The sequence below is a fragment of the Mustela nigripes genome, chromosome 7, assembly GCF_022355385.1.
Source record: "Mustela nigripes isolate SB6536 chromosome 7, MUSNIG.SB6536, whole genome shotgun sequence".
NCBI lineage: Eukaryota > Metazoa > Chordata > Mammalia > Carnivora > Mustelidae > Mustela > Mustela nigripes.
The window spans coordinates 128886204-128903285 of NC_081563.1; the positions used below are offsets into that span (position 1 = coordinate 128886204).

The 17082-nt window shown below is 42.0% G+C and overlaps 1 long non-coding RNA gene across 1 annotated transcript; it reads right to left on the reverse strand.

Annotated features, from left to right (window-relative positions):
* Window positions 1-1460: 1460 nt before the first annotated feature.
* Window positions 1461-16864, reverse strand: LOC132022787 (uncharacterized). Its single transcript, XR_009405715.1, has 3 exons — window positions 16675-16864; window positions 6214-6279; window positions 1461-1958 (listed from the first exon to the last, which is right to left on the reverse strand). It is a non-coding gene; the product is annotated as an uncharacterized LOC132022787 (long non-coding RNA).
* Window positions 16865-17082: the final 218 nt, after the last annotated feature.

Here is a 17082-nt window from a genome sequence, read left to right on the forward strand (position 1 = left end):
AATAAAATGATAAATAAGTAAATAAAATATAAATAAAATTTGGGACGCCTGGGTGGCTCAGTTGGTTAGGCAGCTGCCTTCGGCTCAGGTCATGATCCCAGCGTCCTGGGATCAAGTCCCACATCGGGCTCCTTGCTCAGCAGGGAGCCTGCTTCTCCTTCTGCCTCTGCTGCCATTCTGTCTGCCTGTGCTCGCTCTCTCCCCCACCATCTGATAAATAAATAAAATCTTTAAATATATATATATAAATAAAATTTAAAAATAAATTAAATTTTTTAAAAATTAAAAAAAAAAACACCTGGTTTTGTTACTTTGGTCCCCTACCCATTCATGAGCATGAAAAGACTGCTGAAATATCCCAAGATCAAAGAAAATGTTTGGAGAGCACTGATGAGCTATGAGTACACTTCCACCCATTTGTGGGAATGAGACAAGGAAGGCACTTCGTTCGGACATCCCAATGAGCTTGATGTGTCTCTTGAAGTTCAGGTGACACGGTAGGTGGTGTCTGACTCATGTTTAAGAAGTATATGAAAGGGACCGTGGCTGGCTAGCTCCTCTGATAGGGCAGAGGAAAGCAGAGGCACTGTTTCAAGGTGCTAGAAAGTATCCCGAGGACCAGACTGGGCCGTGCTAGGCAAAGACTAGCTTGGATCTGGTCTAAGAGGTTTTTCCCAAGGAGTGAGGCGACCACAGTCTAAAGAGGCTGCTTGTCTGATGGCTGAGGCCAGAATTAAAAGTGGTCATAAAATCAAGGGGTCTTCTGGTTGAACAAGGTCCCTCCCACAGAGCAGATCAGAGCTCAGGCATCAGAGCTGGAGGAATGTCCTGGAAGAATCATACAAGTCAAAAGCACCCCGGAAGAGTAAGAGTCCACTGTGAACCCCTGCCAAGGTCAGAGAGTGACATACTGCCTCTTCTCTCCTGTCTACACAAGGCCCTTCTATCCAGGAGGAACCAGAGACAGTCTCCTGGTAGAGAATGATGCTGGAAGGGCTTGTGGGAAAGTGAAGAAGCCCACCAGGCCTCCCTTTTTTACCTCAGATGACCAATCTAAAACATGTCTGTATGGTAGAGGGAGAGATTATTTTATTTTAAATAAATTTGGGAGTTTTGACTCTTATTAGAGTGAATCAGATAAAACTGCCAATATTCAACCTTTTTTCTTTTTAAAGATTTTATTTATTTATTTGACAGAGAGATCACAAGTAGGCAGAGAGGCAGGCAGAGAGAGAGAGAGGAGGAAGCAGGCTCCCTGCTGAGCAGAAAGCCCGATGTAGGGCTCGATCCCAGGACCCTGGGATCATGACCTGAGCTGAAGGCAGAGGCTTTAACCCACTGAGCCACCCAGGCGCCCCTCAACCTTTTTTGACTTACACAAATGGCAACTTCATATGGTTCAGCTTAATGCATGAGAGTGGACTTTTGAATTACTGAACTGAGGTTGTTTGGAGGTTTTAAATGACCAAGAGAATTTTATTACCTGAGAGTGACTAAAAAAGCCATGAGACTGGCCCTAGACTTCACTCAAGGGGATAGGGGAAGAACAATTTGAATATGCAAAGAATAAACTTTGCATCCAAGAATAAACTTCTTTTCTTCCTACACCCCAGAGTTCCCACCTGTTCAACAAATTGGCTACACTTAGTTTTCTGTGTATTTACCACCAACTCATCCACAAAATCTCTGAAAGAGACTGAAGTTTCCTCTCAAGAGATTCGAACATGTCAGGTAACCTTTCAATTGATTTTCAATTTTCGTTTCTTGGAGACATTCCCCGCCTCTTCCCTTGCAGCTCTCTGTTTTCCTCCTCCGTTTGGGACTGATTCCTCTCCAGGCCTGCTGGGCAGCTGTGGCGGCAACACTTTCTCTTGCGTCTTTCCTGGGCTGCATATCCTGTTTCTTGGATTCCCTGAGGTCCTGGTTCATGATTTTCTCCTTCATGCTCCACTCACTTCCTGAGAAAGTGGCCAAGAAGAGAAATTTTCAAGATCTTGCCTATCTGAAATTGTCTTTATTCTGTCTTCATGCTTCATGGATAATTTGTCTGGGTATAGAATTCTAGGTTAGAAATCATTATCTTTTAGAACACAGTTTTTCTGTCTCATAGCAGGGGGAAAATCTGTTTCTTAGTACTTTATGCTTAGATGGGAAACCAACTTTTCTATTACTCCCTCACTTCCTCTGTGTCTCCTCCTCCTTTTAAAAAAAATTTATTGTTTATTTATGGCAATTATTATAAATATTATTTATTTATTGTTTTCTTTTTTATCTAAGTAATCTCTACATGTAACGTGAGGTTTGAACTCATGACTCCAAGATCAAGAGTCAAATGCTCTTCCAACTGCGCCAGCCAGGTGCTCCACCATCTTCAATCTTCTCTCTCTCCACTTTCTCTTTCTCCTTTTTTTTTTTTTTAAAGATTTTATTTATTTATTTGACAGACGGAGATCACAAGTAGGCAGAGAAGCAGGCAGAGAGAGAGGAGGAAGCAGGCTCCTTGCTGAGCAGAGAGCCCGATGCGGGGCTCCATCCCAGGACCCTGAGATCATGACCTGAGCTGAAGGCAGAGGCTTTAACCCACTGAGCCACCCAGGTTCCCCTTCTCTTTCTTCTTGATGGTGGTTGAGAAAAACTCTTTATCATTGGGTTTTCAAACTCCACAACTGTCAAAAAGCACAAAACAGTTTTTCCAACACATGGTTGTCTTTACATATAGCAGAAAAGAAATTTGGCACTGGCACTTCATGCTGTGTTTGAATTACTATATATAGTGAGAACACACATAATCAATTAAAAATTTGTTGTATCTTGATAAATGAGTTTTCTGTCATTCCTAATACTAAAACTTGGCCACATAATTTTTTCTTTTTATTAAAATTGAGGTGAAATTCACATAAAATTAACCATTTAACAGTGAACAATTCAGTGGCATTTAGTACTTTCACAGAGCTGAGCTATCACTACCTACCTCTATCTAGTTCCAAAACATTTTCATTATTCCAAAAGGAAACTTTGTATTCCTTAAGCAGTTGCTCCCCACTCCCCCTTCTCTCCCAAAACTCTGGCAGCCATCAATCTGCTTTCTGTTTCTATGGATTTCACATATTGTATGGAATCATACAACATGGGACCTTTGACTTCATCCACTTAACATCATTTTTTATGTTAAGGTTCACCCATATTTGGCATGTATTAGTACTTCATTCCTTTTTATCGCCAAATAATGTTCCATTGTATGGCTATGTCACAATTGTTTATCCACTTATCTGCTTATGGCTGTCTGGGTTGTCTTCACCTTTGGTTATTATGAACAATGCTGCTATGAACATTCATGTACAAGGATTTGTTTTTAGGGGTGCCTGGGTGGCTCAGTCAGTTAAGCGTCTGCCTTTGGCTCAGGTTGTGATCCCGGGGTCCTGGGATCGAGCCCCACATTGGGTTCTCTACTTGGTGGGAAGCCTGCTTCTCCCTCTCCCACTCCCCCAGCTTGTGTTCCCTCTCTCACTGTCTCTCCCTGTCAAATAAATAAAATCTTAAAAAAAAAAAAAAGAATTTGTTTCTAAATTCCCTCAAAAAACCTATTTTCAGTTCTTTTGGGTATATATTTAGGGGTTGAATTACTCAGTCACATGGTTACTCTATGTTTATCTTTTTTAGGAACTGCCAAGCTATCTTTCACAGCTGAACCGTTTTACATTCCCACTGGTGATGAACAAGTGTTCTAATTTCTCTATATCTTTGCCAACAATTGTTATTTTCCTTTTTTTAAAATTACAGCTACTGGTGAGTGTAAAGTGGTATCTCATTTTTTTTTTTTTTGCATTTCCCTAATAACTATTGGTGTAAAGTGTCTTTTCATACAATGACTTTTTGGTCATTTGTATATCTTCTTTGGAGAAATGTCTATTCAAGTCCTTTCCTCACTTTAAAATTGGGTTGTTTGTTTTTTAGTTTTGAATTGTAGGAGTTTCTGGATACTCCCCTTATCTTTTGAGACTATCTGAATTTTCCCTGTTGTAAAATTCTGATAATAGGAGTGTTATACCATGTGGGAAAGACCATTTGTTGTCTCATGATATCTGCTGATTTTTTTTGTTGCAATAAAACCCCAACTTTATTTTTAGGCTAATTACGTGACCATAAAAATGACTTTTCTAGTCCCCCTGTTTCTCGGTATGACCACATTGTTAAATTGAAGATGTCTGTTACACATCTAAGTGGGGATATTAGTTAGACATCTGGAAAATCAAGAATAGAGCTCAGGAGAGAGGTCATTCAGTCATGACCCTAATGTTCCCTCCCCACTGCCTTTATCCACCACATTTGAGCACCTGGCTCACGTATTCTTTTCTACTCATATCCCAGTGACCTCAACATTCATACACACAACCAATCCAAGATCCTGTTCATTCAGCTGTAGGACCTTCTCATTTCTAGCGATCATCTCTTCTATCCTACTCGAGTCATGCCTCCTTAAGACCATATACTAGGTCTCGACATCAAAAATAAATATATCCAAAATATAATTCTATATTCTGGCCACAATCCTTCCAACCTCCATATTTCATGACTCACAAAGACTATTCTTCTAGCTCATCAGGACTCCAATCTATTCACCCATCTAGTTTCTCCCCTTCCATCAGCCTTCTCCATCTTTCATGCCTTTCTATACTCAGCAAACATTATAGTCCATCTTTTCAAGAACACTCTTTCCAATACCGTAAACTCCGATGACCATTTGCATTTTGATTGTACTTATCGATCAAAATTCCGGCTATTCTAGCTATGCCTGGGTGGCTCAATGGGTTGAGGCCTCTGCCTTTGGCTCAAGTCATGATCCCAGGGTCCTGGGATTGAGGCCCTGCATCGGGCTCTCTGCTCAGCAGGGAGCCTGCTTCTCCCCTCTCTCTCTCTCTGCCTGCCTCACTTGTGATCTCTGTCAAGTGAATAAATAAAATCTTAAAAAAAAAATTCCAGCTATCTGCTTTGTCAGTGTCTATATTGAAAAACTCAGGCATCTTCCCAAAACAAAAACAATAACCCACCTACATCTGGACCAATCTTCTTCCTGTTGCCAATGGAGTGGTTGGTGTCCCTCCTATTGAAACCAATCCTTATCTCCTCCTCTCCTTCATATAAACCTTATTCTACCAATGATTCATTTCTTCTTCTGGATATTTAGGTATTTGCTCTCGACTAGATGCCCCCAATCTTTATTTAAACATTCGTAAGTCAGGGTGCCTACGTAGATGAGTTGGTTAAAATGTCTGCCTTTGGCTTAGGTCATAATCCTACCATGCTGGGATGGAGTTCTCCCTGCGTTGGGCTGCCCGCATCAGGCGCCCTGCTTGGCAGGAAGTCTGCTTCTCTCTCTGCCCTGCCACCCCCACCACTCATGCTCTCTTTCTCACAAAAATAAATAAATAAAATCTTAGAAATAAATAAATAAAAATTAAATATTTGTTAAGTTTTTCTTATCTAAAAACAACAACAACAACAACAACAAAACACAAAAAACACATCTCTTAGTCTCATTGTGTCTCCAGCTCCAGCACTTTATTTTCCTTCCCTTCTCACAGCCAAACTGATTGAAAGGTTTGCCAACACTTTATTAAAACCTGTTGCTAAATCCAATAAGCATGTTCAGATCTCTCGTTGCTGGATCTTTCACTAGCATTTGACATGGCGCATCGCTTCCTTCTAGAAATATTCTCCTTCCTGGGCATCTGGACACGACTCTCTTCTAGTTTCCATCCTGTTTCTCTGATCACTCCTTTCCTTCGTAAGGTCTCAGAATGACATAGAAGGAAGTGTTTTTACATACCTGAGCACTGTAATTAGTGTAGATCATTCATATTTTCTTGTTAATCTTACAAAGAGGAAAGTATATGGAACAAAATTAGAAAGGCAGGCTTGAAAAGGAATGTGATGGTTTAACTGAAATGGTATGATATACGTATTATATTTCGTTTTAAATTTTCGCTAGAGTCTAACAGTGTTCTGCATGATATGTTTTTATTTAGGTATAATTAACATGCATTAATAGTGTTTTAACAATAAATATAAATCAAGTGTATATTTTGTGAAAAATTATCAAATTTATAATACTTGTTCCGAGAGTGTAAATGTTGGAGATATATGGTAAAGTTGGTGTAGCCACAGGAAGAAATGAGGACGAGGCTCTTCTTCAAGGGAGTTTATTGTACTCACAGGTCTTCGAGTGGGGATAACCATGCCATACAAAGCCAAAGAGGAAGCACCAAGTATTGATGTCACCTGGTGGCAGAAGAGAGGAGAGGGGAATGCCCGGATTTAGGACTAGCTAGTCTGAATTATGTGGGCTCTGGGCTATAGGGGGTGCTCTCTAGTCCCCTGGTGCCTGGCTCTGGGATGATTTTGGGCAGGGGAAGTACTGGCTTAGTGAGTTCCAGTTAGAGGACTATTGGAGCTATAAACTAGGGATTGGTTGGCTTGTATATGAAAGATGTGCTCCCAGCTGAGCCCTCTGCTGTCCATCTCTAAGAACAGAGTAGCCCTGGGAGGAGCAGGCTCTCCCCTGACAAGCTTTTTAAGATGTCAAAACATTATAAAACACAGAAAATTTTAAAAAATGATTAATGCAACACCTTTCAGGGAACTGCATTACTCTTTCAGATATGGACCTAATATTTTCATATCAAACATGAGAAGGAAGGGTTAATGCTTAGAAACAAGGCAGACAGATTGCACGAGGCAAGCACGTTCCCTCCCAGCTGCAGCTGCCGCATGCCTAGATCAAAGACCACGGACACTATTACTTAGATTAAATGTCCTCTCAACTTAAAAGAACAGCATTCCCCAAAGCAAACAAAGTCTACCAGTGAGGCAAAAGCTTTTGCAGGGTGTGAGCCTAAATTGCTTCTCAGAGGGACCAGCCGGCTTGACAAGTTTTTGTTTATAAACCCCAGGAGGATGCACAAGGAAGTAATTGCTAGTGGGATGGGAGAAGGAACATCCCTTGGGTTTGACCAGCATTTAGGAGAAAAGGGGGGAGAATCGCGCTGAGTTAACACTGTGAAAAAGGGTGGTCACGGTAGGAGCTCAGGTTTTGGTTTCCAACGGACTTGGATTCAAATCCTGCACTGGCCACTCATCGGCTTCTTTGAACAAGTCAGTTAATGATAATAAATAACGTTTGCGAAGCACTTACGATGTGTTGGGCACTGTTGCAAGTGTTTTATATGTTTTAATTAATTTAATCCCCACAACAATTTTATGCAGTAGGTACTATAATTTCCTCCATTTTATGGATGCATAAACTGAGGCACAGAGTGGTGGAGCCGGTTGCATAAGATGAGCACACATTTGTTAAGTGAAGGAGCTATTTCCAATAGAACAAGCCACATATCTCATGTCCTTCTAGTCAATACTTTTCCCTGCTTGAGTTAAGCAGTACTGGTTTCTGAGCTCTAAGTCGTACAAACCATGACAAAGTTTTTTATGCATGTTGTCACATGTGCATAAAGGATTTTTTTGTGTCAAATAAGTGGTATATGCCATTCATATTAAATAAATATAAGGGAGATGGTGAGGTGAAGGAAGGTGGCTAATTGAGAAAGTATGAAACCTCACTGGAAATTGGTATATGAATTTTTTTTTTAAGATTTTATTTTTGGGGCGCCTGGGTGGCTCAGTGGGTTAAAGCCTCTGCCTTCGGCTCAGGTCATGATCCCACAATCCTGGGATGGAGCCCCACATCGGGCTCTCTGCTCAGCGGGGAGCCTGCTTCCTCCTCTCTCTCTCTGCCTGCCTCTCTGCCTGCTTGTGATCTCTGTCTGTCAAATAAATAAATCTTTAAAAAAACAAAAACAAAACAAACAAAAAAAGATTTTATTTTTAAGGGGCACCTGGGTGGCTCAGTCTTTGAGTGTTTGCCTTCAGCTCAGGTCATGATCCCGGGGTCCTGGATTAAGCCCCACACTGAGCTCTGTGTTTGGCAGGAGGCCTGCTTCTCCCTCTCCCACCACCCCCACTCGCGTTTCCTCTTTCACTGTGTTTCTCTCTGTCAAATAAATAAAATCTTAAAAAAAGGGCACTGGATGACTCAGTTGGTTAAGCAACTACCTTTGGCTCAGATCATGATCCTGGAGTCCCAGGTTCGAGTCCCACATCGGGCTCCCAGCTCCACGGGGAGTCTGCTTCTCCCTCTGACCTCCCGTCTCATGCTCTCTCACTCTGTCTCTCTCAAATAAATAAATAACATCTTTTAGAAAAATATAATAAAAATCTTTAAAAAAAAGATTTTATTTTTAAGTAATTTCTACATCCATCATTGGGCTTGAACTCAAAATTCTGAGATCAAGAGTCACACACTCTACCGACTGAGCTGGGCACCCTTGGAATATGAATTTTTTAAAAAAAGGTTTTATTTATTTATTTGGCAGAGAGAGAGACAGTGAGAGGGAACACAAGCAGGGGGAGTGGGAGAGGGAGAGGGAGAAGGAGGCTCCCTGCTGAGCAGGGAGCTTGATACGGAATTTGATCCCAGGACCCTGAGATCATGACCTGAGCTGAAGGCAGATGCTTAATGACTGAGCCAGCCAGGAGCCCCGGAATATGAATTTTTTAAAACAATCTCAGACTTACATGGTTCAGATTTTTTTTTTTTTTTGGTCCCAAACCATTTGAGAATAAGTGCTAACTAGTTACTTTATCACCTTCAAATACTTCAGTACATATTTCCTACAATAAGGCATTTATTTCTTCATAATACAACCATCCAAATAAGAACGTTAATATGAGGGGCGCCTGGGTGGCTCAGCGGGTTAAAGCCTCTGCCTTCGGCTCAGATCAAGATCCCAGGATCCCGGAATCGAGCCCCGCATCGGGCTCTCCGCTCAGCAGGGAGTCTGCTCCCTCCTCTCTCTCTCTCTCTGCCTGCCTCTCTGCCTACTTGTAATCTCTGTCAAATAAATTAATAAAATCTTTAAAAAAAGGAATATTAATATGATAGAATGCTATCCTCAGACAACCTATCAAATTTCACCAACTTGTCCAAAAATGTCCTCTGTGGTGAAAGGATCTTTGCATGTAGGGGCGCCTGACTGGCTCAGTGAGGGGAACACGTGACTCTTGATCTCAGGGTCGTGAGTTTGAGCCCCATGTGGAGCCTACTTGGGGAAAAAAAAAAAAAGATCTTTGCATTTAGATCGCTCTGTCTCTTTAGTCTCTCTCACGCATGCTGGAACAATTCCTCAGTCTTGCCTCAACTTTCTTGTCCTTGACGCTTTTTTGAAGGTTGCAGGCCAATTATTTTGTGACATGTGCTTCCTTCCGTCTAGGTTTAACCAAAGTTTCCTCACGATTTCTTCAGGTTATGCATGCGTTCTCCTTCCATCCAATCAGGTGGCACATGACTGTGATGTGTCCCATTCCTAATGGTGTTCACTGCGGTCATCTGACTGAGGTAGCATCTGCCAGTCTCCCATCTGCATAGTCACTCTTTTTTCCTTTTACTTATTAGGTATTTTGTAAAAAGGTACTTTGAAACTAGGTAAATATCCAATTCCCCATCAGATTTTCAGTTTCTAATATATATATAAATATATGTAAATATATATATATATATATATATATATATAGAGAGAGAGAGAGAGAGAGAGAGAGAGGTCTCTATCTCACCACGTGATAAACATTTGGGTTGTTTCTATTTTGGGCTGTCATGAGTGAGGGTGCTATGAACATTCACGTTTAAGTTTTTGTGTCAATATATGTTTTTAATTCTCTTGGGCATATACCTAGAAGTGGAATTGTTGGGTCATCTGATAACAATGTTTTTTTTTTTTTTTTAAGATTTTATTTATTTATTTGTCAGAGAGAGAGAGCGAGCACAGGCAGACAGAGTGGCAGGCATAGTCAGAGGGAGAAGCAGGCTCCCTGCAGAGCAAGGAGCCTGATGCGGGACTCGATCCCAGGACGCTGGGATCATGACCTGAGCCGAGGGCAGCTGCTCAACCAACTGAGCCACCCAGGCGTCCCAACAAGGTTTTTTTTTTTTTTTTAAAAAAGATTTTATTTACTTATTTGAGAGAGACAGAGTGAGAGAGAATGAGCAAGCACGAGCAGGGCGGTGGGGGACGGGTTGGGTGGGGCTGAAGGAGAGGGAGAAGCAGACTCGCCACGGAGCAGGGAGCCCAATGAGGGTCTTGATGCGGGACTGGATCCCAGGGCTCTGGGATCATGACCTGAGCTGAAGACAGACACTTAACAATCTGAGCCACCCAGGTGCCCGATAATTCTACGTTTTTAACTTTTCTGAGGAATTGCCAAACTGTTTCCAAAGTGGTTGTGCCATTTTACATTCCCACCAACAGCATATGAAGGTTTCAATTTCTCGCCAAAAGTTGTTATTGTCTGTATCCTTTTATTTTTTTTATTAGACTTGACCCTTGAACGACTGAAGAGTTAGAGGCACTGACCCCCCTACGCAGCTGAAAGTCTGCATCTAGCTCCTGATTCTCCCAAAACTTAACTACTTAAAGCCTACTATTGACTGGAAGCCTGACCAATAACATAGTCAATTAACACATATTCTATAGGTTATGTGTATTGTATACAGCATTCTCATGATAAAGTAAGCTAGAGAAAAGAAAATGTTATTAAGAAAATCATACGAAAGAGAAAACAGGGGTGCCTGGTTGGCTCAGTCAGTAAAGTATGTGACTCTTGATCTCAGGGTCATGAATTCAACCCCTATGTTGGGCATAGAGCTAAGGAAGGGAGGGAGGGAAGGAAAGAGAAAGAAAGAGAGAGAGAAAAGGAAAGAAAAGAGGGAAGAAGGAAGGAAGGAAGGAAGAAAGAAAAGAAAGAAAAAAGGAAGGAAGAAAAAGGAAGGAAGGAAGAAAGAGAGAGAAAATACACTAATGGTACTCTATCTACTGTATTTGTGGGGGAAAAAATCCATATGGGACACTTGGGTGGCTCGGTTGGCTAAGCGTCTGCCTTCTGCTCAGGTCATAAACCCAGCTTCCTGGGATCAAGGTCCGCATCCGGCTCCCTGCTCAGCGGGGAGTCTGCTTCTCCCTGCCCATCTAACTCCCACTTAGGGTCTCTCTCTTTCTCACATGTTTCTCTCTCTTTCTCACCTTCTCTCTCTCTAGTTCAAATATATAATCTTTAAAATAGAAAAAGAAGAAGAAGAAGAAGAACCACTGTCAGTGGACTCAAGCAGTTCAAACCTGTGTTATTCAAGGGGAGACCGCAGAGTCATCTTGGTAGGTGTGAAGTGAGAGTTCTTCCTGGTTTTATTTATATTTCCTTAATGATTAGTGATGTCGAGTATCTCTCTTCCCTCAACATCATCTCAAACAGACTTTTTCTGATCTCCCAAGTCTCAGAGTAAACATCATCCCCTCATTGGGGCTTTTCTACCCAACATTCTCTGCAGCAGCTATTAGCATCTTTCTGTAAAAGCTTCTAGTTCTTTCCCCTTTCTGCATGTTAGGTAAGACTGTGCTTTCCCGTCCCCTTAACACTGGGTGTGGCTGTCTGACTCAACTTGACCAATAAAAGATGAGCAGAAGTGACACAGTGACATGTGTCATTTCTGGGCAAACGATCTGAGAAGCTATTCCCTGCTGCTGTATCCTTTCCTCACTGCTACAGAGAGTAATTACCTTCCCAGTCTGATGATCCTAACATTGTTTTGATGAGTTGGGCAGTTTCTCAAAAATATAAACATACAGTTAACATATGACCTAACAGTTCCACTTGTAGTACCCAAGAAAACTGAAATATGTCCAACCTGAAAATTTATTCATGTATGTTTATAGCAACATTATTCTTAATAGCCAGAAAAAAAAAAGAAGAAAAAAGAAAAAAAGAAACAATCCAAATGCCCATCAGCTGATGAATGAACAAATGGGACAAATCAGTACAACGGAATATTACTTAGTCATATATAAAAGAATGGAGAACCTCACGTTATAACATGCTACAAGAAAGGAACTAGTCACATATTGTAAAATTCCATTTATGTGAATTGTCCAGAGGAAGCAAATCTAGGGACAAATAGTAGATTAGTGGTTGCCTGGGGCTGGAGTGTGTGTGTGAAGATTGGGGATGACAGCTAGAGTATGGTGTTTCTCTTGGGATTTCATTTGATGAAAATGTTCTAAAATTGATCTTGGTGATACTGTTTTATATGGGTGAAAAACGTGGTATATGAATTCTACATGAATAAAGCTGTTTAAAAAATTGGGGTATTGGGGCACCTGGGTGGCTCAGTGGGTTAAAGCCTCTGCCTTCAGCTCACGTCATGATCTCAGGGTCCTGGGATGGAGTCCCGCATAGGCTCTCTGCTCAGCGGGGAGCCTGTTTCCTCCTCTCTCTCTGCCTGCCTCTCTGCCTGCTTGTGATTTCTGTCTGTCAAATAAATAAATAAAATCTTTAAAAAAAAATGGGGTGTTGATCTACTCATAAGGCTATTGTGAGAATTAAATATGTTAATGTATGTAAATAATAGAATAGTCTTTAAAATATAAGTGCTTACTAAGGTTTGTATTGTTAGATGTATCAGATATCTCGAGACATCTGATGCCTTTCAATAAAACTTTCTTTTTAAATATTCTTATTTACTTATTTATGATTTTTATTTGTTTATTTGAGAGAGGGCATGAGAAAAACTTTCTTTTTAAATATTATTTATTTATTTATGATTTTTGTTTATTTATTTGAGAGAGGGAGAAAGAGAAGCAGACAGGGGTGGGGCGCCTGGGTGGCTCAGTGGGTTAAAGCCTCTGCCTTCAGCTCAGGTCATGATCTCAGGGCCCTGGGAAGGAGCCCCTCATCGAGCCCCGCATCAGGCTCTCCGCTCGTCAGGGAGCCTGCTTCCCCCTCTCTCTCTGCCTACCTCTCTTCCTACTTGTGATCTCTCTGACAAATAAATAAATAAAATCTTTTTTTTAAAAGATTTTATTTATTTATTTGTCAGAGAGAGAGAGAGCACAAGCGGGGGGGGGGGAGCATCAGGCAGAGGGAGACGCAGGTTCCCAACTGAGAAAGAAGCCTGATGTAGGACTCCATCCCAGGATCGTGGGATCATGACCAGAGCTGAAGGAAGGCGATTAACTGACTGAGCCATCCAGGCATCCCTACATGCATGTGTCTTACTTGAATTCGCAGAAGAGACAATGGAATAATTAGGATTAGAGGCAGTGTGACAACCAAACCAAACCAACCAACCAACAAGGGCTTAAACAACACAGAAGATAATTTGGCTTCATTCATCAATGTAGTGTAGGTCAGAAGTTCAAAACCTTTTATGTTCCCTCAAGACCTTAGTAATAGAGTCTCCTTCTCGCTTGCTGATGCACCATCCGCATCCTCTGGGCCCAAGACAGCAGCTAAAGGGGCAGCCACTTCGCCCAAGTTTGGAGCCTTTGCTCTTGTACTTTCTTCCTAGAAATCTCGCGTGGTGGTTCTTCAGTTCTCAGCTTTGGAAGCCCGTCACCTCTCCAGAGCGGACTTCCCTGATCACACGCCCCAGTCCCTCTTATCAACCTGCAGTCTTTCCTTCGTCTGACTTATGACCTGTCTGTACTGGTTCTACCACCCACTAAGGGTGTGGCCTTGGACGGATTCCTTTATCTCCCTGTGCCTCATTTTCTTTACCTGTAAAATGGGGATATAACAGCGCCAACAGGAAGGTTACACTTCAGATTCATAAGAATGGTTACTTCTGGGGAGGGAGAAGGTAAGGAGATGGCGTATCCCCCGTGTCTGCCTTTGTTGCAGAACGGAGGAAAATATTATGTTAGTGCACTGATCCTGAGTTGGTGCCACTGTCTAGAAATGGAATAGTCTCAAAATTAATTATTAACATCCACCTTGACTTTCTCTCTCTGTGAATAAAAATCAGTTGGAAACTCTACTTTGAATTGGGCAGGGAGTCAGTTCTCCCAAACACAGCAAAAGTTCTGGGGTTGATGTCAGATCTTTAAGGAGGAAATTCTTACCCAATCTGATCTTCATAGATCCTGATTTGGAGAGGATGGTGAGGAGGAAGGTGGAAATGAAAGTCAAGATGGATTTTAGGGGGGCGTCTGGGTGGCTCAGTGGATTAAGCCTCTGCCTTTGCCTCAGGTCATGATCTCCAGGTCCTGGGATCAAGCCCCGCATCATCAGGCTCTCTGCTCAACAGGAGAGCCTGCTTCCCCTTCTCTCTCTCTGACTGCCTACTTGTGATATCACTCTTTCTCTGTCAAATAAACAAATAACATCTTTTAAAAAAAAAAAAAAAGAAGAAGAAGAAGGATTTTATGCAAGTGCAGCAAATCTCCAAAGCTCTCAACATCTCTGAGACATCTTTGATCGCCAAGGATCTCAGAACTTGCTCATTCTTAGGCAATTTTTTCAGGGATTCTATATCTACTCCAATCTTATCAACTGCAAATCATTTAGGGGAATTAAGATATGAAGACAGCCTGGATTTGACACCATCTGATGAATATTTGACATATTTGACGGAGCTGCAGCCCGTGCGGCAGCATTCACCGTGCATGGAGACGGCGGCACCCCTGGAATGTAGTCAAGTAATACCAGGACTGAGGCAAGGCTGTGTAAGTCAATGCCAAACCCGCCTTGTGTCCTGACAAGTCCAAACAGATCCCCCCTGGCATTCTGGAGAGGACAAGCTCTTATCTGTAGGTGGAAAGATCCGCGATTGGGTTGCTAAAGGGAGCTGCATTTCCAGGGAAGCTTTATTTCTCTGGGAACGTTGCCTAAGCCCTCCTGAAAGCAGAGGTATTTCTTTAAAAATTGCCTTAGCTCTGGTACATCATTTTACCATTTATTTTATTCATACTGTGTTTTCCCCTTCAGATTGGGAAGAGTGGCAAAGCTTATTTTCTCTCTGATTATAAATATATGGTTATTTTTTTAAAATCAAGTATTAGAGAAAACTATAAAGAAGTAGCTGAAAATCATCTGTATTTTCACCTTCCAGATGTAACTGTGGCTAGGATTTTTGTGTATGTGCCTCTTGACTGCGACAGAAATTTCCTTTGCCCTCAGAAGCCATCATCCACTTTTTACTTAGCAGTAAAACTCAACATTTTCAGTTGGGCATGTGGCTGTTCAGAATAAAATCTACATTAGGCAGCTTCTTTGCAGGTAGGAGTAGCCGCAGACCAAGTGCCGGCCAATGAGAGGGAAGCAAAAGTTATCTATGCGACCTGCTGGAGTGGGATTAGGGGGGGAATAGGAGTTCTTCATGCTTGCTGGAAGGAGACCTGATGGCTAGAGCTTCAGCAGCCATTCTGACCACTGTAGTAGAAGCAAGTAATGGTGATGCCTGGAACCAAAGGATGAAAGGAGTCTGGCTGGTCCCTCTATCTGCCTTTTATCAAATGCGAAATGAACTTTGAATTCCTTTGATTCAGTCTACATTCACCAAGCGTGGCAGTAAATCTAATGTCAACTTTTTTTGGGGGGGGGGTGCTCTTTCCCATCTCTTGGAATCATGCAAACAAAACAAAATAATAACAACAACCCAGCTTCCCATAATACAAGAAAATTGGGAAAGGGCCTTTAGCTTCTACTCAGTAATTACTGCTGATCTGCTCAGAGACCGAGTGCAAGACCATGTCCCCTCTGAGTTAGATAGTTCTTCTCTTAGCAACCACTTCCTTTGCTCCAAGACTGTCCATGCACTGACCCTATCAAGAGACCTGCTGCTCTTGATGTGACAGAAGTGAAAGAGGTCCTGGCCCTGCACCCTGTATTGGGCTCCCTGCTCAGTGGGGAGTCTCCTGGTCTCTCTCTCCCTTCCCCTGCTCATGATGGCACATGCTCTCTCTCTCTCCCTGAAATATATAAATAAAATCTTAAAAAAATAAATTATAATCTTTCGTTTTTTAAAGATTTTATTTATTTATTTGAGAGAGAGAGAGTAAGAGAGCATGAGCTGGGGGAGGGGAAGGGGCAAAGGGAGAGGGAGAAGCAGACTCCCCACTGAGCAGGGAGCCCAGCGTTTGATCCCAGGACGCTGGGATCATGACCTGAGTCAAAGGCAGACGCTTAAATCCACTGAGCACCCAGATGTCTCAACTTTCTCTCACTCTCTTTTTTTTAAATTTTTAATTTTTTTGAAAGATTTTATTTATTTATTTGACCTGGCTACCCAGGTGCCCCCCCCCCTTTTAAAAGATTTTATTTTTAGTAATCTCTGCACCCAATGTGGGGCTTGAACTCACAACCCCAAGATCAAGTGTGACACACTGCACTAGCTGAGCCAGACAGGTGCTCCTAAATGTTAATCGCAGCCAAAAACCCCCTCAGAGAAACACCCAAGATAACGTTTGACCAAATATATGGGCATCTTGTGGCCCGGTCACACCGACATAAAATTCACCATCACACTGGGATTGAGTGAGTTGTCCATCTTCAACTTAAATGGCCTCCATCCTCTTCCCCTGTTAGAATCTACATCCCCACAGAGACATCAGGCTACATTCTTCTCATAAACTTGATGACACAAACCTCTATTGCTTTTGCCTCCGAGTCTCTTCGGGTTCATTCTCCTTGATGGGCCTGAGGTTTAGTTTCCCCCTCTTTTAGTTGGAAAGTCCACAGGAGCAAAAAGCATAAATCTGATTATTTTCTTAATAACTCACCTGTAAGATTCCATCTTACCATATATGTTTTACAGTCTTCTTTCTTTTCTTTCCTCTTTTCTCCTCTCCTTTTCCTTCCTTTGCTCCTTCTTTCCTTCTTTCTTTCTTTTTTTAAGTAGAGGCTTGAACTCATGACCCCGGACTAAGACCTGAGCTGAAATGGAGTCAGATGCTTAATTGATTGAGCCATCCAGGTGCCCCACTGTGCATTGTTTTAACAGAAAATTTAATGTAAAGAATTATTAGAGACACCAAAAAGCCAGTATTTCCTGAGAAAGAACAAAGCTGGAAGCATCATACATCCTGATTTTAAACTATCTTACAAAGTATAGTGGGACATAAAAACAGACACCTAGGGGCGCCTGGGTGGCTCAGTGGGTTAAGCCTCTGCCTTCGGCTCAGGTCACGATCTCAGGGTCCTGGGATC